Raw genomic sequence first — 25,197 nt, forward strand, 5'->3', positions numbered from 1 at the left:
AGGGAGATTAATGAAAAGATATTACACTGATTTTGATATTAAATCTATAGCCTACTGAGTGCAGGAAAACACACAACAGATATATTCCGTGATATTAGAAAGGCCTTCAGCCTTGTTGACCATGCATTATCTTTAGGAAAACTACTGTAGCATAAATTCAGGAAAAATATCAATGGGTACAAAGAGTTGTAACCACTTCAAAAGTAGGTGAAAGTGTCTACTGTGCAAGCAATAAGTGTACCCCAGTGTTCTACTCTTGGTCTGTTTCTTTTCATGATCTTTATCCATAATTTATCTCAAACTAATCAGAGAGTTTTATGAGAGTAATGTTTCCTGATAAAACCAATGCTAAATTTTCTCTTCATTCACTCTTTTGAACACCATATTCCATAAATGCCATCATGGAGGAAAGCCTCAAGGGATATAGAATGAGTCAAGTTAAATAATAACAGGTAGAAGCAGAAGTCAACGTGGTTGTTACTACTAACTGCAAGCTGATAAGTTGACGTAACACAAACTAAACAGTTCTGAATAAAATATTTATATATATTTTTGCTCAGTGATAGATGACATCAGGACTGACATTGTACCCATGAACCAAGAGGCAACAACAACAACTCTCTACAGTGTGATGTGTTTAATGATATGTTATTAAGTGAACTGAGCAGTTTGTGCTATACCTTTAACATTGTTAGTAATCTGTAAGACAGAAGTATTAAAATGTGCATACTTCGCACTTATGCACTCAGTAATCCCACCCTGCATTCCTTTCTGAGGCTAGTCTTACTGGAAAATACATATTCTGCAGTAATGAAAGGTTAGGCCAATGAAACAATGACATCTCCAATCGTTAATCAGACATTTTTTTCCGTAGCTTAATAAGTTGTCAGTACCATGTGTCTCTGTTCATGTAACAGTGTATTTTCTACTGAAAACTTGTGTTTCCTTACAAAAATTGAAGACAATCACCGTCATCAAATCTAATACTTTAATTATGTATTATAGTTGGTCAAAAGCTATGCAGAGTGCACAGAAATGTAAGGGATGAGGGTGTACTTCTGTGGAATAACTTACCCAAAAGTATATGAAACTGATTGCCAATGGTCTCACTGCAGTAGTAACACTGTTTCCCACCAAATCACCGAAGTTAAGCATTATCGGGTTGGACTAGCACTTAGATGGTTGACCATCCGGTCTGCCGAGTGCTGTCGGCAAGTCCTTGTGAGGCAAACTTAGGAGTTACTTGATTGAGAAGTTGTGGCTATGCTCTTGTAAACTGACAAAATGGCCAGGAGAATGGTATGTTGACCACATGCCCCTCCATATCCGCATCCAGTGATGCCTGTGGGTTGAGGATGACACAGCGACCGGTCAGTAACGTTGGGCCTTCCAAGGCCTCTTTGGCCAGAGTTTAGTTTTTTTATATATAACTGATTTTTTTAGTTCATTTGGTTACTGTAATTGTTGAAATCTTATTATTAAGTTATTCATATTGTAAAATGACTGATTGGCAGATATATAGTGAAACAAGTTGTTTTGAATCACGTTCACACTTTTACTTATAAAATACTTTATTAAAATATACATATGTACACTTTACAAAAGACACACGAAGACTATCTATTGCGCCTCATCACTCACGCATATATACACAAACATAGCTGTCACCACAATCGATACTTCTCGAACATACTCGATATAACTTATTCTAGAACGATGTTCTGGAACTTTCTCATATCTGATATAAATGTATTACACAGTTCCAACACACCTCCTTACATTTATATCGCGATGTTTAACATATTCCTAATTTTAATGAATTTTTCTTTACATAACGACTTTGTGAATATATCTGCAACATTTTCATTTGAATCTATTTTAACAATATCAATGAGTCCCTGTAAATAATACTCATTCACAAAATGGTAATGCACTTCTATGTATTTTGAATTCTTTGTAAAATTACCAAACTTCACTATATTTAATGCTCTTGAATTATTTTCATATATGACAATAGGTTTTTCAAATTTAACATTAAAAATGTCTAAAATATCATGTACAAGTTTCACCTCGCTTACAGCTTCAGACAATACTACATATTCTGTGAAAGTTGAAGCCTTTGTAACACTCGCTTGTTTTCTTGACTTCCAAAATACAACATTACCAAATAATCTAATTACATAACCAGAAGTTGACTTTCTATCCACACTATCACCTGCCCAATCTGAATCCACAAAACAATCTAATATCTCAGCACTTTCATTCCTACAATAGTTTAATTTCAAATCTTTAGTTAAATATAAATATTTCAAAATTCTCAAAGCATATTTAAAATGAGTACTACTGTAACAACTTTGGAATCTGCTCAAGTAATTCACACTATAGCTAATATCTGGTCTAGTACCCGAACTTACGTACAAGAGTGCACCTATCAAGTTTCTATATCTAACGTCATTACAATCCTCATATGCTGGTTCTAACTTTAAATTTACTTCCATTGGAGTTTTGTACAAGATCGAATCTTCAATTTTATATTTCACAGCTAATGAATCAATATATTTTTCTTGACTCAAACTCATAACTCTTGTTTCACAATCATAATTAATATCGATGCCAAGATATCTTTTTACCTCACCTAAATCTTTCATATTAAATCGTTTTGACAATAAGTTCTTAATCTTAATAATTTTTTCTTTTCTCACACAGCAAATGAGCAAATCGTCGACAAAAATAATCAAATAAATCAAGACACCTCCATCTCGCAATACATAAAGACAATAATCAGATTTACTCCTTTTAAAACCTAAACTTCTTAAAAACTCATCAAGACAATTGTACCAAGCTCGTGAGCTTTCTCGCAAACCATACAATGCTTTATACAATTTACAGACTCTATCCGTACCATCATCATATCCTCTTGGCTGCTTTACATAAACTTCAGATAAAACTTTACAATTTAGAAACGCAGTCTCTACATCCATTTGTTCTATAACCAAACCTTCTTGACAACAGTATGACAACAAAATCTTTAATGTTTGCATATTGGTTACTGGAGAATAAATATCCTCAATGACTTCTTTTTGTTGAAACCCCCTGACAACTAATCTTGCTTTGTAAACACTTTCTGATTTATTTGTGAAAACCCACTTTACATCAATGGCTTCTTTATCAACTGGTTTATCTACTAATTCCCATGTTTTGTTTTTGTTCAAACAATCAATTTCCTTATTCATCGCTTTTTCACAATAATTTGATTCGGCGCTGTTAATCGCCTCCTCAAAGCTTTCCGGACTATTTGCACTGCAAAAGTTTACATAAATAAAATTGCTGTAAACATAATCATTTAATATTTTTGGTTTTCTTTCTCTAGATGATCTCCTCAACTCAAGTACTTTCTCTGGTTCATGATTATCAGAAAACTTTTCATTTTTCTCAATTTCCTTCTGTTTTTCTATTACTTCAGTTTCATTTTCTATACTTTCGTGTTCAGAATCACTAGAATATTCACTTACTGAATCATAATCTTTAAATCCAATACATTTAACACCACTTTCAACAATGTCCACATGTCGAGCAACAACTATCTTATTATTTATTAGCACTCTGTAGCCTACTTCACAATAACCCATTAAAACCCCCAAATCGGCTTTCCTATCCCATTTCGACTTCCTCAGTTGCTCAGGTACTCTTACAAAAACTCTACTCCCATACAACTTCAAATGATTAACATTAGGTCTTTTCCCCAGTAATATCTCATAAGGAGTTTTCTTTTCAATGGTGTTAGCTAAAGTTCTGTTTTTGAGGTACGCTGCTGCACAAACCACTTCAGGCCAAAATCTTGTGTCTACTCGCGCTTCGGCTAGCAGACACCGAGACATGTCCATGATGGATCTGTTATACCTTTCAGCAGTACCATTAAGCTCATGCACATAAGGTGGACAAGCATTCAATACAATTCCTTTTTGTCTCACAAATTCATAGACATTTTCATTTAAATATTCCTTCCCATTGTCACATCTTATCTTTTTAACAGTTTTCCCAGTGAGATTCTCAACTTCATTAATATACTCTACAAAACAATTGTATACTTGATCTTCAGATTTTATGGTGTAACCACGAGCTGCCTTACTGTAATCATCAATGAAAGAAAGAAAATATCTTTCCCCATGCATTCCAGTAATTGAGTGAGGCCCATTTAGATCTGTGTGAACAATTTCTAAGATTTCTTTTGCTTTGGATCTATTATTTTTAAAAGGAACATTATGCATTTTGTTTTCGATATGGGTTTTACATTTCATAAATTCTGATTGTAGTTCTGAAGGAACCCCATCTAACAATTGATGTTTACATAAAGTATTTAGATAATTGAAATTAATATGTCCCAAAATGCAATGCCATTTTTCCTTTGTTGTCATATTATTGTCTTTACTCATAACATTAACATTAACTTCTCCTTTATTAATATTACTACTCATTTTATACAACCAACTCTCTTTCCATGCAATCGCAATCAATCCATTAGCTTTATCAAAAATTTTAGCATTATTCCCTACCGATACAATTTTGTGATTATCTGTAATTTTGGCATAACTGATCAAGTTTTTGTCTATGTCTTTTACAAAGAAAACATCTCGCATATTAATTGGAACCATTTGATCATAGACAGGAAAATTACTAATTACATTACCAACTTTAGTAGCTTGCAAAATTTTTCCATCAGCAATTTTTACATTTATAGGTTGTTTTAAAGTTATACTCTTAGAAAAATATTCCTCATTATTAATAACATGATCAGTACAGCCACTGTCTAATAACCAATTGATTTGAATTTGATTGTTGTTACTTGACTCTACTGTTCTATTTTGACCTATCATAGAATTAACCTCTGTTATAAAACTACTCATACCATGATCACTCTGATGGTAACCTTGCTTGCTGTGATGCTGACCGCTGCTAAAACCATGCTGCTCTCCTCGACCACATTGCCTGCTGCCATAACCTCCACGCTACATGTTGCCGTAGTTTCCATGCTGTACATTGCTATAGCCTCAACGCTGCATATTTCCATTACCTCTGTCGCTACTTTGAAAATGTACTCCACGATGCCATGTGCCTCTGTTACTTGTTCTTCCCTGGTTACAATCACGTTTGAAGTGACCTGCTTTGCCGCATCGATAACATACTTGCTCCTGATTTCTTGACTTCAATTTTCTTTCTGTGTGAAATGCATTTGATTTTACCTCTTCATTTCCAGTTTTTGCATTCAATAATTGAATCTTACTTTTAATGTATTCAACTGTCTGGTCCCCTTCCTTCAAAACGTCCACTAAGTCCCCAATATAGCTCATTGACTCTGGTAACGTTCGCAGCATATAATTTAACTTCTCCTTTTCCGTTACTTTAGCGCCTGCAGATTTCAGCTCATTTACAGTTTTTTCAAATGCACTGAAAAATGTCTCCGTATCACTGTAATCACTTAACCTCAATTTGTCCAACTTGTTTCTGCATAATATTTGAAGGGCTGTAGACTCTTTCGAATATAATTCATCAAATTTCTTCATGATCTCGAAAGCACTTTCTCTGTCACTCACGAATTCTAGTTGCTTATTTGTGATTGCACCATAAATATAGTTGATAGCCTTCAAGTCCTCTTCATCCCATGTTTCGTTGTCTGAGCTCACTTTTGCCCTCGTAGTCACTGTATGGCATTTCATCATTTTTAGGTACATGATTATCCGCTGCTTCCAGTTCCCATAGTCCTTGCCATCAAATACAGGAATAGTTATATCAGCCATGTCGAACTTTCTGAATAACACGGGATGGCCACAATATAATATTTAACTTCTACTTTTCATTTCAATAGCCACGCTCTGCTACCATGTTTTGAATCACGTTCACACTTTTAACTTATAAAATACTTTATTAAAATATACATATGTACACTTTACAAAAGACACACGAAGACTATCTATTGCGCCTCATCACTCACGCATATATACACAAACATAGCTGTCACCACAATCGATACTTCTCGAACATACTCGATATAACTTATTCTAGAACGATGTTCTGGAACTTTCTCATATCCGATATAAATGTATTACATAATTCCAACACAAGTTGTAAACTATTACCCCTAATGCCTATGGATTCATGTAAAAACATAGTACTAAAATAGTGATTTAATATTTATAAAATTTCTTATTTTACTGAATATTTCAACCTGCATGTATGTATGTATGTATCAATCTCTCTAACTTATAGGTATACAGTTTGCAACTCTTCCATGATGTGTTCCATACTTATACGTGACAGTACATAGTAACAGTTCTGAAAACAATAAAAATACAACACAATCAGAGTATCTGTTAAAGCAGATGTAGATGAGAAAATGTTATGTCGTTGTGTGATTACACACTCTATGATCATCTTCACAACAGAAGTTATGACGTGTGAATTATCATATGTCCATTAATTACAGATTTTACCTGTCTGTAGTTACACATTATCCATTTTATGTATAGACAGATACACACAATGACTGATTTGTAACAGCAGGCATCAATACCCCACACCCATATGCTAATGAAAAAAATTTATAATCAGAATTTTATTTTTTACCTTTACAAATGTTGTAGTCACACTTTTAAAATGCACAGAAAAGCATAAAAATTTACACCCGTCCACTGTGGGAGGTCACACTACAAGAATCTCTCTCTCTCTCTCCTCTTTTTTTCTTTTCCAAATCAAGCTCTCTGTGTATGTGTGTATCCAATTCCTCTGCTAAGGAATTAATCTGTTGTCTTCTTGCAGTTGTTGGTGAGAAAGAATTTTAATCAATGTTGAAACCTCAAATCTGTGTGCAGGGTTTTCCATTGAAGTTGGCTCATCTCACAGATTAAAGCTGCATGCTATAGCAGGATTCAGATCCAGGTATGGGCAATACCCTGGCAAGTGAGCTGTCTGAATTTATCTTATGGCCTGGCCTGCAATGCAGCTTCAATCTGCCTGTGCTTTTCAGTGCAACACTGAGTAGCTTACACCTTGCTCCTCTTCTTGGTACAGCACAAATGTATATACAAGGTCACTTACTGACTTCATGCAAGCTGCAGGACACCATGAGTACAATTTATAGAAATACACTCCTATTTAGTATGATTAAATTACCAGGAAGAGTAGAAAATAGCAACTTATTGGGTATTTACAGTATAATAGGTAGAAACATGATGGAATACATAGGTGTTTTGGGGCTATATCTACATCTACATCTACATGGCTGCTCTGCAGTTCATGCTGAAGTTACTGGTAGAGGGGTCACTGAACTACCTTCAGATTTTTCCTCTACTGTTCCACTCTCGAAAAATGCTCACAAGAAAAACAGATGTTTATGTCTTTCATCGTGAGCTATGATTTCTCTCATTTTATCACAATGATTACTTTTCCACATGTAGATGCATTCAGCATATTATTGTCACACTCAGAAGAGAAAGTTGGTGATTCAAATTTTGTGAAAAAATAACTTTGGTTTAATGACTGTCACCCCAACTCACACATCCTATTTGTGACACTGTCTCCCACATTTTGTGATAATACAAAGTGAACTGCCATTCTTTGAACTTTTTGGTGGCCTTCATCAATCTTATCTAGTAAAGCAATATTCCATAAGAGGATGGACAGGTGTTGTGTAGTTAGTCTCTTAAGTAGATATGTTGCATTTTTTAAGCTTTATGCCAGTTAAATGATATTTGGTTCCCACCTTCCTCACAATATTTCCTACATGTTCATTTCAATTTAAGTTATTCATAGTTGTAATTCTTATGTATTTAATCAAATTAACAGGCTTATATTTGCGTGATTCGTTGTGTAACTGAAATTTCATGGATTCCTTTTTGTACTCATGTAGATTGTCTCAAACTTATTGTTATTTGGAGTTAATTGCCACTTTTCAGACCATACAGATCTCTTGTGTAAAAGAAGATTGGAAATGCTAAAGTAGCTATGTGCCATTCTTTTAACTTCTGGGTTTGGTCATTGCTAACCAATCTCTGTCTTCGTACCAAAGATCTGCTAAGGAACTGTTGCACCACCGTTGTTCCTTGTAGTTCTTACAGTTCTTAACAGAATGTTAGCAATGTTCAAATAGACCTAGTCTGCTGGTGGATCTACGTGCTACAGCTGTTTGCCACTAGCCGAGCAGTAGTCAGTAGTCAAAGTTATCCCATAATCTTCAACTTGTCCTATTGTTTTCTTACCAGAGCTACTGCTTGTTATTTAAAATGATGGATGAGGATAATGATAATATTAGTATGAACACCACTGCTTTTGGTAGTGAAAAAAGTGTTAAGAAAATTACTTTTAGAACAAAATAGCAAAAGGCAAGCTAGTGGGAAGTCATAACACACATAGAAGAAACATCAGGAGGGAAATTGCTGCCAAACAACCGCCACCTTTACAGGTTAGTTCTGTTGTTTTTTGCAGCAGAAATAAACTTATAATTCTTGCTTACCATACTCACATATTAATTTAGCAGTTTATGTATATTTTTGATTTTGGTTTTGTGTTTAGGTATTTTGCAAGTCTACGTAGAGTTGCAGAGAGATCGTTGATATGAAAATGCAGCTCTTTGAAGAATACCACCAACTTATCCTGAATTAAAAAGGCAATTATCTGATGGCACTTATAGTTGTCCTTGCTATTCAAAGATGATGCCTTTGGACCTATACTGAAGACACAGAGAATATAAGACAGTCATCCCTCAGCTACACACTTACAGATGGGACAGGAGACCTCAAAAGAGTATGCAAAGCTACATCAAATACCACTGGAATTTCTGCTAATAAACTCAAATAAGTTCATGAAGAAAATAAGTTTCTGTAGTTTTCAAAGACAGCTCTGAAGGTCCTAAAAAATTCAGATTTACTGAATGGAACAGAATTCAATTGAAAAATCACATTAACTTATTACCCAGAAATGTTGTTCATTATGATCATTTTGAATCTGAAAGGACTTATACTCCATGTGTACTGCCTTCAAGGAAAAGCATCCTGACAGTTGTGTATCACATAAGTTCTATCAAAAAATATTCTAGAACAGCTTTCCTAAGCTATTGTTAAGATGACCAAAGAGTGATACTTGCAAAATGTGTGATTATTTAAACATACAGTCAAAAGCTAGTGACCCCATACAATCACCAAAGCCAAAGAGATGCTCAAGTTACACCACAGAAAAGCTAAGAGTGGCTCTTCTGCATTGAAAAGTGACACAGTATCCAGCACATTACCCCACAGCCAACATTGCACCATTGGTATGTATTTTGCAAAAGCTTTTCCTTTCCTTAAATTGAGGCATAGTAAAATACAGGGTGATTCAAAAAGAATACCACAACTTTAGGAATTTAAAACTCTGCAACGACAAAAGGCAGAGCTAAGCACTATCTGTCAGCGAATTAAGGGAGCTATAAAGTTTCATTTAGTTGTACATTTGTTCACTTGAGGTGCTGTTGACTAGGCGTCAGTGTCAGTTGATGCTAAGATGGCGACCGCTCAACAGAAAGCTTTTTGTGTTATTGAGTACGGCAGAAGTGAATCGACGACAGTTGTTCAGCGTGCATTTCGAACGAAGTATGGTGTTAAACCTCCTGATAGGTGGTGTATTAAACATTGGTATAAACAGTTTATGTCAACTACCTGAGGCGATGGATCGGCCGCCAGGCAGCCCGTGACAGAGCACTTCATCACTGGCCTCCAAGAAGCCCTGATCTTACCCCCTGCGATTTTTTCTTATGGGGGTATGCTAAGGATATGGTGTTTCGGCCACCTCTCCCAGCCACCATTGATGATTTGAAACGAGAAATAACAGCAGCTATCCAAACTGTTGCACCTGATATGCTACAGAGAGTGTGGAACGAGTTGGAGTATCGGGTTGATATTGCTCGAGTGTCTGGAGGGGGCCATATTGAACATCTCTGAACTTGTTTTTGAGTGAAAAAAAAAACCTTTTTAAATACTCTTTGTAATTATGTATAACAGAAGGTTATATTATGTTTCTTTCATTAAATACACATTTTTAAAGTTGTGGTATTCTTTTTGAATCACCCTGTATATTATTTGTGTAAACTCTCTTGCTATAACTGCAACATTACATTACCAATACGAACAACGGCATGGAAACATAAAGAAGAATGTTCAGTATGAATTGTCAGCTTTGGCAAGTTGACGTAATGTAAGTGGGTGCTGTCATGTCATCTTTTGGTACATATATTCACAGTTTTGTTGTAAGTTGGTAAAGTCAACAAATTTGAAAACAATAAATAAAACTGGTTGTGGTGACAGACTGGTCTCTGCCTTAGCCCAATTGAAAAAATCTCCAATAACATCATGTTGTAGTCATAATATTGTTTGCCACATTTGTCACATTTTCCTATGTCACATGTCAAAGCCGATGACTCATATTGAACATTCCTCTGTATCCTGTGGAGATAGTGGAAGGAATGAGATAGCCTCTTGTATTCCGCAGGCTCTAAACTCTGGCTAACTTCCAAATAGAAACATGTATCTAGTTGTGTGGAATGACAATTGATCAGTCAAATAATAAATCAAATGTTAATATTTTTGTATATGTACATAGTAGAAAGGGGTATTTAGAAGTCAGTAGGGCAGAACTTCATATTGTCTGGGCACTGTTTTTCAGTTGATGATCACAATTTCACTCTTATAGAGAAATGTACCAAGACAGTCAAAAAACAGGTAATGGAAGATCTTGACAGCATGATCAATCAAGCTAGACCTTCAGAAACTTTCTGAGTCTTGAATATGTATGATCATTTTTATGACTGAGAAAAAAGCTTCTGATTGGATTGGTATGAAGAAACTGATATCACTCAGGTTTCTTTGATAAGAATAACAAAACAACAGCCTGGCATTGTGTCCTCCAAAAAATTGCTTTTCTTATCTCTGTGATTGGGAGAATTTTTATATATTGAAGAAAGGCAAGACAATGAAAGACACTGCAGCTGTGAAATTGGAAAAAAAACTTCAAGCTGTAGTTCCATTGGCACCAAACAAACAAAAAGATCTTTCCACCATGATTGACTATATGAATGAAAACAACAAGGACTCTTTCCAAAAACTGTTAGCTCAAAAAGTCCATGCACTTCAATCTATTAGCTATTTCAAAACAGCCATATAACTCTTGTATCTTTGTCAACATTTTTAAAATCATGTAAAGAGTTAATTTTTGATTCGTTATAAATAAATATGCATTTCTCACGAAGATGTCCATTTTTTTCCTTACAGAAAACTATCAACTTTGGCACAAAGCACCTTCTGCAGTTCTAGTCTTGAAATCTTTTGCAATTGGTTTGATTTTCTGAAGACTTTACTAGATGGTGAACAAGAGTATCATCTATGAACAAGCTAAGAGGACTGCTTATATTGTCTCCTAAATGGTTTATTTAGATTAGGAACAGTGGAGGGGCCTGTAACAGTTTGTGGGAGAATGTGAGATATCATTTCTGTTTTACCCTATAACTTCCTATCAATTTCTTCAGATTTGTGGCCTTTATAACTGGAAATCATGAATCCAGTTGCACTTCTAAGATGATACTCCATAGGCATACAGTCTAATTAGAAGCCACTTGTGAGAACAGTGTCAAAAGTCTTCTGGAAATATAGGAATATGTGATCAATTTGAGATCGACTGTTGATAGTACTCATGCTCATATGAATGCAGAACTGGTTGCATTTTACAAGAATGACATTTTCTGAATATGAGCTGACTATGTGTCAATAGACCATTTTCTTGAAGATGATTCATGACATTTAAACACAGCATATGTTCCAAAATCCTACCGCAAATTGATGTGAATAAATAGGTCTGTAATTCAGCATATTACTCCCATTTTGTTTCTTGAGCATTTGTGTGACCTGTGCAGCTTTCCAGTCTTTATGTACTGATCTTTCAGTGAGTGAACAGATATACATGATTATTAAATCTGGAGCTATTATATCAGTATACTCTAAAAGGAACCTAACTAGAAAACACTAAGGGCTGGAAGACTTGCCTTTATTAAGGGATTTAAGTTGTTTTGCCACGCTCAGACTATCTAACTCTTAAGTTCCTCATGTTGGAAGCTTTACTTGAGCCAAATTCAGAAATTTTTACTTTGTCTTCTTTGATGAAGGAATTTTGTAAATTTGTGCTTAGCAACTCAGTTATAGCAACACTCTAATCATTAACATTACCATTGTTGTCATATTGTGAAGATATTAATTGTGTCTTGTCACTGGCGAGGAAGATCACATTGTAAAGTGCTTAAAAGGTCGCTTAAAATACGTTTGTGACAACTGTGAAGTGAGGTTAGCTGACAAAATCTCAGAAGACAATAATACAGTGAAACATGAACAAATCTTGTACTCTAAGCAGCAATGCAGTGTTGATCTAGTTGAAACAGTGAATAATCTTACGCAAATTGTGAAAAAACTTACCAGTGATAACAAACAAATAAAAGAAAAACTAGACACTGTGATTGCCACAAACTCTAAGTTAGAAATATTGGTACCACAAAGTGAAGAAGCATCTCAATCATTGAGAAACACAGCAAGACAGTGTGCAGAAAACAACATGCCTTGTATTATAGCCAGAAATAAAGAAGTAAACATTGCTAATCTGAGGCAAAGTTCAAATACTGGTCTGGAGTCTGTCAGAGGAGCAGCACCTACCACCATCACCAATCACAACAGCAGCAAAAAGTCTGCAAATTCATCACGTGGTAATTTTCCAATGAGAAATAACTTTGAAGACCCAAACATTGCTAGAGTGGCATCTAGTACAAATGTAAACAATGAGTGTGTCAGTGAAACTCAACCCCCCCATTAAAAACAAACCAAATATAAACATAAACAATCCGATGGATGAAAACTCTTCATAAGGTATCAATACAGACTGGCAATAAGTGAAAAACAAGCGAGGAGGCAGAAGAAATTCGACTGTAGCAAAACAAGAAAATGCATTGGCCAAAACCACTGAAGACACAGAAAAAGAAAACAAAACATCTTACAAGACTGTGCTACAAAATTGAAAATCTTGTGAACAGTGTTTGAGACCCACTATACAAACGTTTGTGAATGCCAGTACTAAAACCAGAAATAAAGCCATAATAGGTATTGGCAATGAAAAAGGAATGCTGCATGGTGATGAAAAAGTCTGGTTCCACCTAAGCAAGCTAAGAGATGGCACCACAGCTGAAACTGTAACTAACTTCTTACAGAACACTTTCCCAAATCACAACAATGTTACACTTGAAAAACTGGAAACAAAGGGAATAAACAATAGCTTCAAAACTGGTGTTGATTTCGACCTAAAAGATAAAATAATGGACAACAGTATATGGCTGAAGAACATTGTGATAAGATGTTTTTTATTCCGGATGATGCCCTGTGCACCAGCGTGATAAACTCCCAAGACCAAGAACATTCCAATGAAAAAGGAAATGATATCATTGAAGAAAATGCTGTCTTAGTTATAGCAAGTGTAAATGTGCAGTGCCTCAGAACAAAACTTGATACATTGTCACTGTTTGTTGACGAAGTGAGACCTGATGTATTATGTATATGTGAACACTGGCTAGCCCAACCACAGACAGAATACTACAGAAATATTGAATGTTTAGAAATGGTGAATGCATGGTGTAGAGAAACTACTGTCCATGGTGGTGAGGCTGTGTATGTAAATAGTAAATTCATTGCCAATAAAATTGACTTAAGTAAATTTTGTGTAGATCTAGACCTAGAATTAGCTGCTTTGGGACTGTCAGGTGCCAATTTAACTGTTGTTTCTGTCTACTGTTCCCCAGATGGAAATTTTGAAAATTTCCTCAACCAGTTGGAAAGCTGTCTGCGTCACCTACTGCACTTATGGACAAAAATTGCTTTTTGTGGAGACTTCAACATTCATATTGGGGAAGGTAATGATAAAGAAAGAGCTTTCATGAACTTAGTAAGCAGCTATAGGCTATTTGTAGGGAACTCTCTACCAACAAGAGGAGCTATTTGTCTTGACGCAATTGTGACAAACCTAAATAGTTGGGACTACAAAGTAAGTGTGGTGGACCCTATACTAGCAGATCACCATGCAGAAATCATGAAGTTATGGACAAACTCAGTAAGTACACAACAAATTCCCAGCTGGCATTCAAATTATGTATTCAGAACGAGAGTTATTACAAAGAAAAGCTTAGATGATTTCAAAACTACAGTGTCTTCTATAGATTGGCACCAAATAATTGATGAAGGGCCACCAAATTCTGCAGTCAATCACATGTCCCAGACCCTTAAAGTGAAATTTGATGAACATTTCCCATTAAAACCCAAGAGGTATTCAAATGCTAAATCAAAATGTAGAGAAAAACTAACAAAGTAAAGAGGTGGTATACTCCAAGACTAGTCAATATAAAATGTATTGTCCAAATACTAAGTGTCAAGGTCAAAACTGCTAAAGATATAGGTATTAAGGATAGACTGTACTCTAGTTATTTTTAGAGACGAAAAGATCTACAGAAAGGAAGTAGAAAAAGCAAAGAAGGAAAGCAACGCCAGATTTATTGAAGAAGCTCGCAATACTTGTAAAGCAGCATGGGACCTGGTTAATGAGCACAGGAAAAAGCCCACCTCTTGCTCTAATTCTTGCAGTCCAGATGAGTTTAATGACTATTTCATAAAAATAGTGGAAAAAACAGTAGATGAAATTCCTGACTTTGGAGTGGATCCTGCAACTGCTGTGAAATTTGAGATTAAATGCAGCATGATAATGTGCAAGAGAGTGTATCCAAAAGAAATAATAAAAATTGTAGAAAGCTATAAATCTTTAGGGAGCCCTGATATTTATGGCAACTTCTGTGCTATGTTAAAAACTGTAATCAATGAAATCACACAGCCGTTAGCAGTAGTAGTAAATAAAAACCTCTGTGCAGGAGAATTTCCAGACTTCCTGAAAGTAGCATGACAGTGCCTGTTTACAGAAAAGGTGGTCCACATCCCACATAAGGCCCTGCTCAGAAAGCTAAAAACATATGGTACAGGGGAATCTGTCCTGAAAACTCTTGAATCCTACCTGAGAAACACATGACAGATTGTCTACGTGCAAGGAGCTGATTCAGGTGAGAAGAAGCTACAGCATGGTGTGCCACAGGGATCAGTAATAGGGCCCCTGCTGTTCCTTATCTTCGTAAATGACATAGGCTCCAATGGGCACACCTTGCGGGTTTGTGGATGATACAACCTTGTTCTCAAAAGGAGAGAATGTTGAACAGGCAGTCCAACAAGCAGAAGTCTTCTTCAATGAAGCTAAGGCCTGGTTTATCATAAACAAAATGAAAATTAATGAAGAAAAAATTCTGAGGATGATATGCAGCTTCAGCAATACTGGAGCACTGGGTAACACAGCAGATGTTAAACTTCTGGACTTTCTCATTGATACCAAATTGACATGGCAACAGCACACCGAACATGTATATTCCAAACTTTTACGAGTCCTGTACCTCTTGAGGAAACTGACAAGTATAGTACCAGAACAGTACCTTCTAACTGTGTACTATGCAATGTTCCACAGCAACATCAGTTATGGGCTGTTGTTTTGGCACCATTCTGCAGGCTGCAAGAATGTGCTTTTACTACAAAAGAAAGCAATGAGGATCATTACTTCAAGCAAACAAACAGACCACTGTAAACCAATTTTCACCATGTTAGGTGTTCTGACTTTTACAGCCAGTATATATTGAACTGCCTCTTCCACATAAACAGAAACCATGATATTTACAGGAAGAGAAATGAAGTTTACAAATACAGCACTCGCAACAAAGACAGTATCGACATGACAAGGTGGCGATTAGCAAAGACACAAAACAGCTTCCCAATGGTGGCCCTAAAATTGTTTAATGTTCTACCTGATCACATTCAATCTTTACGATGGGAGCAGTTTAAACCTACTATTTTGCGTAAGCTAAAAGAGCAACCCTTCTACAATATTGAAGAATTCTTCTCTAGTAATAGAATAGTGTTTACTTGAGCTGGATCTCAGTTCCATGGCTCCCACAGCAATTGTTATATTTAATTTCATTATATACTTATATCTATTTTATAGCTGTGACATTATTGTAATCTAATTTATAACTTAAATATGTCTTACGATATTAAATTACTATCATAGTAGAGTTGTATTCATGTATTTTGATGATTTTGTATCTTGACACTGTCTGTCCAGTTGTGGCTGGTGAATGACATGGAATTGGTAATAAATGTAATAAAGGTAATAACATACAACCAGAACCTCTTGGGATTTTCTGCCGGGTTTTGAACCAGAATTTCATTATGGCAACTATTAAAATCTTCTTGCATTGAAGCTGATACTGCATTTCAAGCTATTGCAAAATATAGTCAGTCTTGGGGATTTTGTCTTCTTTTAAATTTGGTATGATTTTTTCATAGCTTCTGTAACAGTGTTCTGACCTGTTTGTGTATCATGGAGATCATTTCTATCTTTTATTAATTTATTTAGTATAATCTCTCAATTGCTGCAAGTGTTATGTATTTCATTTTAAGCCACATCTGGTCCACATGTGCATAGTTAGTTTGGAAGGAGTGGAGACTGTCTCTTAGAAAGGCATCAAGTGAATTTTTATCTGCTCTTTTAAATAGATGTATTTTGCGTTTATTTTTGGTGGACTTGGATATTATGTTATTCAATCTCAGTACAATGACATTGTGGTCACTAATCCCTGTACCTGTCATGGTACACCCTATATATGATGTGAATCTTAATACTCAGAGCTGTCATTTCTGACAGAAACTAAGGCTCTAATCCAGTTGTGCATCAAGTTGAACTGAGCTTGGATGACACATATGGATATGCTATTCAATGCTACTTTGACTATGTGCATGAATGCCTCAATCATAAAAGCTGGTGAATGGAGCTTCTCAGTCTCTCAGGAACCACTGACCTGATGTTTTCAGTGTGTGAGACTTGGAAAATATACTGGACAAACACACTCTGTATCAGGGTATGTCAGAACAGCACAGGCAAGGTGTAGTTTCACACTATGTTGTTGACGGACAACTGCACAACGACTTTAAAAACAGGAGACAGCCACTGATCTTACCATATCATAATCTAATGACTACACTCCAAATTACTGGCTACATGAACCAGAGGTGATCATGCTGTGTACCCATTTGGCTAGGTGATGGGCACTGTGACAATGATGACTGCAGTCTGGTCATGTTCATTCTCCTCAGAGTCTCTGCACATAGACCTTCATCATAATGCTGTGCACAGAACTGGGACTTATCGAGATAGGTGATGTGGTGCCACTCGTGCATCCAGTGTTATCATATGGTGCACCACTGTTTGTGCACCACTCTCTGCAACAATGGCATTAATGCTGACAGTCTGTGTGGATACTTGTCTTGTTGCAAACAAAACCATTTCATCTTCAAGCTATGTGACATGGCTGCATGTTCTGAGCAACAGCACTCTGTCCTCCTGGGCACTAGCCGTGTAAAGTCACTTGTTGATGAACATAGCCCACCTGAGCACATTGAATCCATATTTCATGAAAGTCATGGGATCCCAGCCTATGTGAACAGCAAAATCACAGAACAATAAACTGGACCACTGATAGGCCATGATTCTGCTTCCATTCAATTTTGACTCATGGTGGTAGCTATAAACTAATATTAATCATTTAGATATTCAAGGACAAAGTGCACTTCATGCCAATTCTGACTGTCTTTGAATGCTGTCTTCATTGTGTTGTAATTTTAGTGGCCAACAACATATGTTACTTCTGTTATTAAGGATGTTGGACATAGTAGGTATGGAAAATCGAAGATGAGTATCATGAGATAATAAAAGATGGAGGACAGGTTTAAGTTAATCAAACAGCTGATGATGGTAAAAAGAGGAAAAAAATAATGCACAGTTGTACATGGGAAGCAGCTGAACGATTTGACAGGAAAATGAGTAGATCAGACAATCTGGAAGCTCACTCATGATGGATATATATTAGGCCTAAGGGCTTTATCACTTTATGGATGTCCACTGTATTAGTGATCATGGCACTGTTGCATCAACAATGAATACTCGAGTACAATGAGCAACTATAACAAGCAGAAAGATTGACATGTTCAGTAAACCAGATAAAGGGATAGTAGTGTTGTACCCCATCAAATCAGAAAGATGTCTTACTGTGGGCAGTATGCAGTCAAGTCCATTTAAAATGCAAAGTCTGCATTCTGTCCCAGATGTTCCAATTTTTTTTTTCCTGCAATCCTTTTTCCTTCATAATCTCAATGATTGTGAGTTTGAAATCAAAAAACCATTTTACAGGTATGCACTGTGAATTGACCAACGTGCTTTGTTTTTATATATGAAGGCTCCATATAGTTCATTCAGTTTCACTGAAAACTATTGCAACTGTCAATGGAATAATGTGTGTGACTCCAGAAATTTTACTATTTGTACCATTAATTTCTTCATGTGCTTCATGTCTACAAATTTAACACAAAATGCTTCTTGGTGTACAGAACAATGTATCCTACCTGTTGATTGTTGTAATTTTTTGCTCTTTCATTGTCAACTAAATCCTTTCTTCATGGTATTGTAATGTCGCTTCATAGCAAATATGCATTACCCATTTGCTTACACAAATTGAGAATTTTCATCCCTTTCTTCTGTCATTCCCATTTATTTTAAAGGAATGTGATGTTAGAATTTCAGGCTGTCTCTTTTTATGCAAACACCCACTGGACCTGTGAATGTCCTTCATATCACAAACAAATAGTGACATGTAAACAGTACTGACATCAGGATTCTGTCGAACTGAGAGAGTTATGCCAACGAAAAAATACCACATCACAATGCTAAGTGAAATGTTGCGCTGCACCTGGTACCTCCAAGAAGGACCATGCAAAGCCAAGTGACAGGCCAGACCTTTGCCCCACACATGGTCCACTCATGCTGCATGCATGAAGTTTGGCAGACTGTGGCTGGCCTTGATGTAGATGAACTGTGGTTCAAAATTAGAAGACTAGTTGGCCAAGTATTGGATAAATGAGTATCTAATAGGATAATTTGTGATGCTAATGGCTCTCTGTGGTATATGGTCTCTGTGAAGAAACTTCTAAGTAGACAGAGACTGTGGGACAATAATGCAGGACAAAGTGTAAGACTATAAATAGAGAGATGCTAAATGAAAAACATTAGGTTGACAAAAGGACAATGCATGAAGCCTCCGACAACTACTGTAACAGATTCTTATTGAAAGATCACTCACAAAACTCGAAAACAGTCTGATTGTATGTAAAGGCTGTCAGTGCCACCAAAGTTAAAAATTCCTGAATGGCACAAGCACTCAAACTGAGGGTGGCAAAGCAACTGTTTATAATGTATATACATGATCTGTTAGAGGGCATTGGAAGCTCTTTAACACTGTTTGTAGATGATGTGATTGTCTATAAGAAAGTAGCTAGTCCAGGAGACAGTATTGATTTACAAAATTACTCATAGAAGATTGATGAATGGTGCAATCTCTGGTGGTTGTCCCTGAATATAAATAAATCTAACATATTGTGATCACATAGGAAAAGATATCTGCTGCTGTACAACTACACTATTGATAAAAAATTGCTGGAAATAGTAGATAATGTAAAATATCTAGGAGTAACTATCCAGGACCTTACGTAAAATGACCACATTAAATAAATAATAGGAAAGGCAGATGCCAGCCTGAGATTTGTAGGAAGCATCCTGAAGCAGCTTACAAAGCACTTGTTGGACTGATTCTTCAGTACTGTTCATCAGTCCGGGACCCTTATCAGATAGGACTGATAGGAGAGATAGAAAATATCCAACAAAGAATGGCACATACCATCACATAATTGTTTACTTTGAGTGAGGCCATTACACAAATGACCAACGAACTCTAGTGGCAGATGCTACAAGTGAGGTGTTGTACATTGCGGAGAGGTTTATTACTTAAATGTCAATAGAGCTCTTCCTGGAAAGATTAGATTAGATTAAATTTAGATTAGATTAGTTTTTCATTCCATAGATCCATGCTGAGGAGATCCTCGTGGATGTGGAACGTGTCAATTTATTTATTTATTTTTTTTAGCTGAAATAACAATACTAATAGTATGAATATATACAATACATCATTTGTTTCTATTAAAAAATTCGTCCATGGAGTAGAAGGAGTTGGCCACTAGTAGGTCTTTTAGGCTCCTTTTAAACTGATCTTTATTTGTAACTAAATTTTTTATGTTTACTGGCAAATTATTGAAGATGAGTGCTCCTGAGTAGTGGACCCCTTTTTGAACTAAAGTAAGTGCTTTTAAGTCCTTGTGCAGATCATTTTTGTTCCTGGTATTATATGTATGAACTGAGCTGTTTGTTGGAAAAAGAGATATATTATTTAGGACAAATTTCATTAATGAGTAAATATACTGAGAAGCAGTAGTTAGTATACCCAGTTCTTTGAAGAGGTTTCTACAGGACGTCCGTGAATTTACTCCACAAATAATACGTATTACATGCTTTTGGACTCGGAAAACTTTTGTTTGATTTGAAGAGTTACCCCAAAATATCATACCATATGACATTATGGAATGAAAGTAGGAAAAGTATGCAAGCTTTTTCATTTTTATGTTGCCTATGTCTGCTAACACTCGAATTGCAAATACAGATTTGTTAAGGCGTTTCTGCAGTTCTGTGGTGTGCTCTTCCCAACTGAATTTATTATCAAGTTGTAATCCCAGGAATTTAAGACTATCAACCTCTTCTATCTGCTCTTCTTCATATTTTATGCATATGCTGGGTGGAAACCTCTTACAGGTTCTGAATTGCATATAGTGAGTCTTTTCGAAGTTTAATGTCAGTGAGTTGGCTTTAAACCATATATTAATATCCATGAAAATATCATTAGCAGATCTTTCTAGAACTACACTTGACATACTATTTATTGCAATACTTGTGTCATCTGCAAACAAAACGAACTCTGCTTCTGGCAGTGTAACTGATGAGAGATCATTAATGCACACAAGAAAAAGCAATGGCCCTAAGATGGATCCTTGTGGGACACTACATGTAACTTCTTCCCATTCTGATGATGACTGATGACTTAATTCACTAGTCCCTTGCACTGACACCCTTTGTTTCCTGTTAGTGAGGTATGACTTGAACCATTTTGCAGCACTGCCCGTGACACCATAGAATTCTAATTTACTTAAAAGGATGTTGTGGTTCACACAATCAAATGCCTTTGACAAATCACAGAAAATACCTGCTGCTTGTAATTTGTTATTTAATGAATTAAGTACATTTTCACTATAGGTGTAAATAGCCTTCTCGATATCAGAACCCTTCAGAAATCCAAACTGTGTTCTTGATAGTATGTTATTTGTGGTCAGATGGTTGAGCAGCTGCCTGTACATTACTTTTTCTAAAAATTTTGAGAATGCTGGCAAAAGTGAAATCGGTCTGTAGTTTGATGGTATCTCTTTATCCCCTTTCTTGAATAGAGGCTTAACATCTGCATATTTTAGCCAGTCAGGAAATGTCCCAGTTATAATTGACTGGTTACACAAGTAACTTAGAATTGTACTAAACTCACAAGAACATACCTTAATTAACTTTGTTGATATTTCATCGTACCCATTAGAATGCTTTGTTTTTAAAGATTTTATTATGGAAGTTATTTCTTTTGGTGAAGTGAGTGATATATTCATGTACTTGAAGCTATTTGTGAAGGCTAGATTCAGATATTCAAGGGCATTATTTACTGATCCTGAAAGTCCCATTCTATCAGTAACGGATATAAAGTACTTGTTAAATAGATTTGCCACACTATGCCCATCAGTTACTAATGCGTCATCTACCCTTAGTGCTATTTGCTCCTGTTCCTTTCTGGTTCTACCAGTCTGCTCAGAAAACATATCACTTATTCCTACATATGCGCTCATACATCTTGCAAAATGGCCACCACAAAAAATTTGAGAAATTAGACTGGATACAGAGACTTACTGACAATCAGTCTCCCATGTACCATTTGCACATGGAACAAGGAAGGGTGGGGGGCAGTCTGTTAGTAGTACAAGAAGTACACTCTACCACACACCATCAAGTGGCTTGTGGAGTACTGATGTAGATGTAGATGTAGGAAAACAAAAATATAGAACCCTCTTTTCAAATGTTTCTTTACAAATGAGAATTCAGGAGTACTGTCTCAGTGTAATTCTCAAATTGCTGCAAAGATGAGTGGTGCAGATATTAGAGTCAAAGGCCTTGAGAAACTGCTGTAATCACTAATATTGAAGAAAGCTCTAGGACCTGATGGAATCTCTATCAGATTATATACAGAATATGTGACTGAGTTAGCCTTGTTCTAAATTGTAGTATACCACAGATACATCCAATAAAAAAACTGTGCTCATTACTTGGAAACACGGATCACACCAATCTTAAAGAATGTTTGCAGAAGTGATCTACAAAATGACTGTCCATTATCACTGAAAACCATCTGTTGCAGAATCTTAGATCACAGCCTGCACTGAGGCATAATGTTCTCCCAAATACAAACTTTGCAAACCATGGTGAAATGCAGATAGAGGATCATAGAGTTGTATTAAATGTTTGGATTTCTTCCTATTCAAATGATGGATGGACTGAGGAAAGAATGACTACTTAAATGCCTTAATGTGTGCTGCAATTAGTCTTATGTTTTCTTCAAGGGTCCAATGGGAGTGATACCTAGTGGACTGAAGAATATCTTTAATTTCTTCTCTTAATTCTGGTACTTGAAACATTGTACGTAGGCTTTTGGAGGATTATTTGTGTCTATCCTTGCACATGTACCAGTTCAGAGTCTCCAGAATTTCTGTGATACTCTCCTGTGAGTCAAACAAACCTGTTATCATTCTGCAACCCTTCTTTCTGTACATTCTAGTTCCACTGTTGGTCCTATTTGGTATGAATATAATAGATTATCTCAAACAGAGTGATGTCCTCCATGTCAGTCAACATGTATTCTGAAAACATTGGCCATGTGAAACCCATCTTATCCTTTACTTATGTGACACGCTAAAAGCCTAGACCATAGTAATCAGGTAGATGCAGTACTTCATGACGTTTGAAAAGCATTTGACTTAGTACCTCACCCATGCTTATTAAGAAAAGTACTGACATACAGGCGAACCAGATTTGTACTGGTTTAAGCAGTTCATGGTAGGGAGGGTGCTGCATTTCGTCTTGGATGGAGATTAACTAACTGGCCAGAAGCAACTTTAGGTGTGGCCCCAGGAATATGCTGGGTCCCTTGCCATTCATAGATTTATGACTCAGTGAATGACATTAATATTAGCCCTAGACTTTTTGCAGACAATGCAGCTATGTATAACAAAATACTGTATGAAAAATATTGCATAAAAATTCATCAGGTCCTAATGAGTTTTCAAGTGGTGCAAAGGTTGTCATCTTGCTTGAAATGTTCAGAATTTAAACTGTGCACTTTGCAAACACAAAAATGTCACTGACTCCAGCCACAATATCAGTGAGTTGATATTAAGCTCAGTCAACTCTTACATATATGGGGACCTTACCAAACAGGACCAATGAAGGATATTGAATGCATACAAAGGACCTGGCTGACACTTGTTGATATACACCAACTATGCTACAAGCACATATTTACAAAGTTTCAAGAAGCAGTATTAAGTTAGAAATCTAGAAATATACTACAACAGTTATTGTTTGGGGCCATGAAGACAAGATTAGATTGATTACAGAGTGCACAGAGGCATTTAAGTAGTCATTCTTTCTGCACTCCATATGTGAGTGGAAAGGGAAGAAACCCTAATATGTAAGACAGTGAGAAATATCTGCTGTCATGTGCTTCACTGTGATTTTCAGCATGTATTTGCATATGCAGAAAAAAAGGCTGTTTCTTAAAGTACAATTTTCTATCTATAATGTAAGTAGTAAATATTGGCCACATGTAAAGGTTAAACAATGGAAAATCCAGGATGGATTGGCAGAAAGAGACTGTGGTCATATGTTTGTGAGTTGTGTTTGTGTGTGTGTGTGTGTGTGTGTGTGTGTGTGTGTGTGTGTGTGTGTGTGTGTGTGTTTTGTCTAATTCTGATGAAGGCCTGTTTGTTTGAAAACTTTGTTTGACTCTTTTTTTTGTTGTACCTATCTGTGATTCAGCATCTCTTCTATATGTTAGTAGCCACTATCCTTTTCATAATATTGTCAATATGTTAGTGTTGTTTTATGTTTATTCTGTTCTCTAGTATATATTTAATTGTAATTGTGAACTAACTGAAAAGAAGAAGCAAAGATTTACATTAAAAAAATACAAAGCTGGTGTGTTTATTTCAGGTGAGACATAACTGTAGTAGGAATAAACTTACAGTAAATGACTAGAATGCATTAGTAGAATTTCATATATTGTTTTCTTGCTTCCAGAGACTTCAAATGAGAAACCAACATAGGACAGTAAGAACTGGAATGTGTGAGAGGGTAGTTGTGTGTAACTGTCAGTAATCCATGCCACAGTAAACTGCAGCACTCAGGTCTATAGCAAGAACAGCAGTTTACATATTTCTTAGCTGTGTATGTATCTGCATAAGACAGAATGCATTTAAATATTATTTGTCTCATTTAAAACTGACAGTTGAGTTTGATATGACATTTCAACAATGTAATGAAAACACCAGAGTATTCACCAAAATCTTCAATTGTTTGTTCAGCTTACCATAGAAAAATCATTTTACATCGAAGCATTTCAAGCAGTTAGTTACATAGTTGTGTCTCCTCACATACAATAATATTTTACAGCTGTTTTTCAATGAAATGTTGTAAGCTATAAGTAATTATTAATTATGACCAAGAACAAAATATCTACTGCTTAAGGATAACATTGTATAGTTATAATTTTTTTAGCTACAAGTGCTCGCCGGAAATGTTTCACTAAATGTATCAGAGAATAAAGATTCATATTTTTATCTCTACATACAAAATATAGTGCATGCACATTATTAGCATGAAAAATATGTTGAATACTGTTCTTTTATGAACTGTTTTCATAGCTTATATAATTTGAAATGGTTAGTATGAACTTTTCAGCTCCTTAGCTGAAATCTGTGT

The 25,197-nt window shown here is 35.9% G+C and overlaps 1 long non-coding RNA gene across 1 annotated transcript; it reads left to right on the forward strand.

The window, feature by feature from the left end:
- Nucleotides 1-8,337: 8,337 nt before the first annotated feature.
- LOC124777493 lies at nucleotides 8,338-24,859 on the forward strand. The gene is made up of 4 exons (XR_007015735.1): nucleotides 8,338-8,455; nucleotides 8,566-9,304; nucleotides 13,853-13,963; nucleotides 24,517-24,859. It is a non-coding gene; the product is annotated as an uncharacterized LOC124777493 (long non-coding RNA).
- The last annotated feature ends 338 nt before the right edge of the window (nucleotides 24,860-25,197 follow it).

Source organism: Schistocerca piceifrons, chromosome 2 (genome assembly GCF_021461385.2).
Source record: "Schistocerca piceifrons isolate TAMUIC-IGC-003096 chromosome 2, iqSchPice1.1, whole genome shotgun sequence".
Classification (NCBI taxonomy): domain Eukaryota; kingdom Metazoa; phylum Arthropoda; class Insecta; order Orthoptera; family Acrididae; genus Schistocerca; species Schistocerca piceifrons.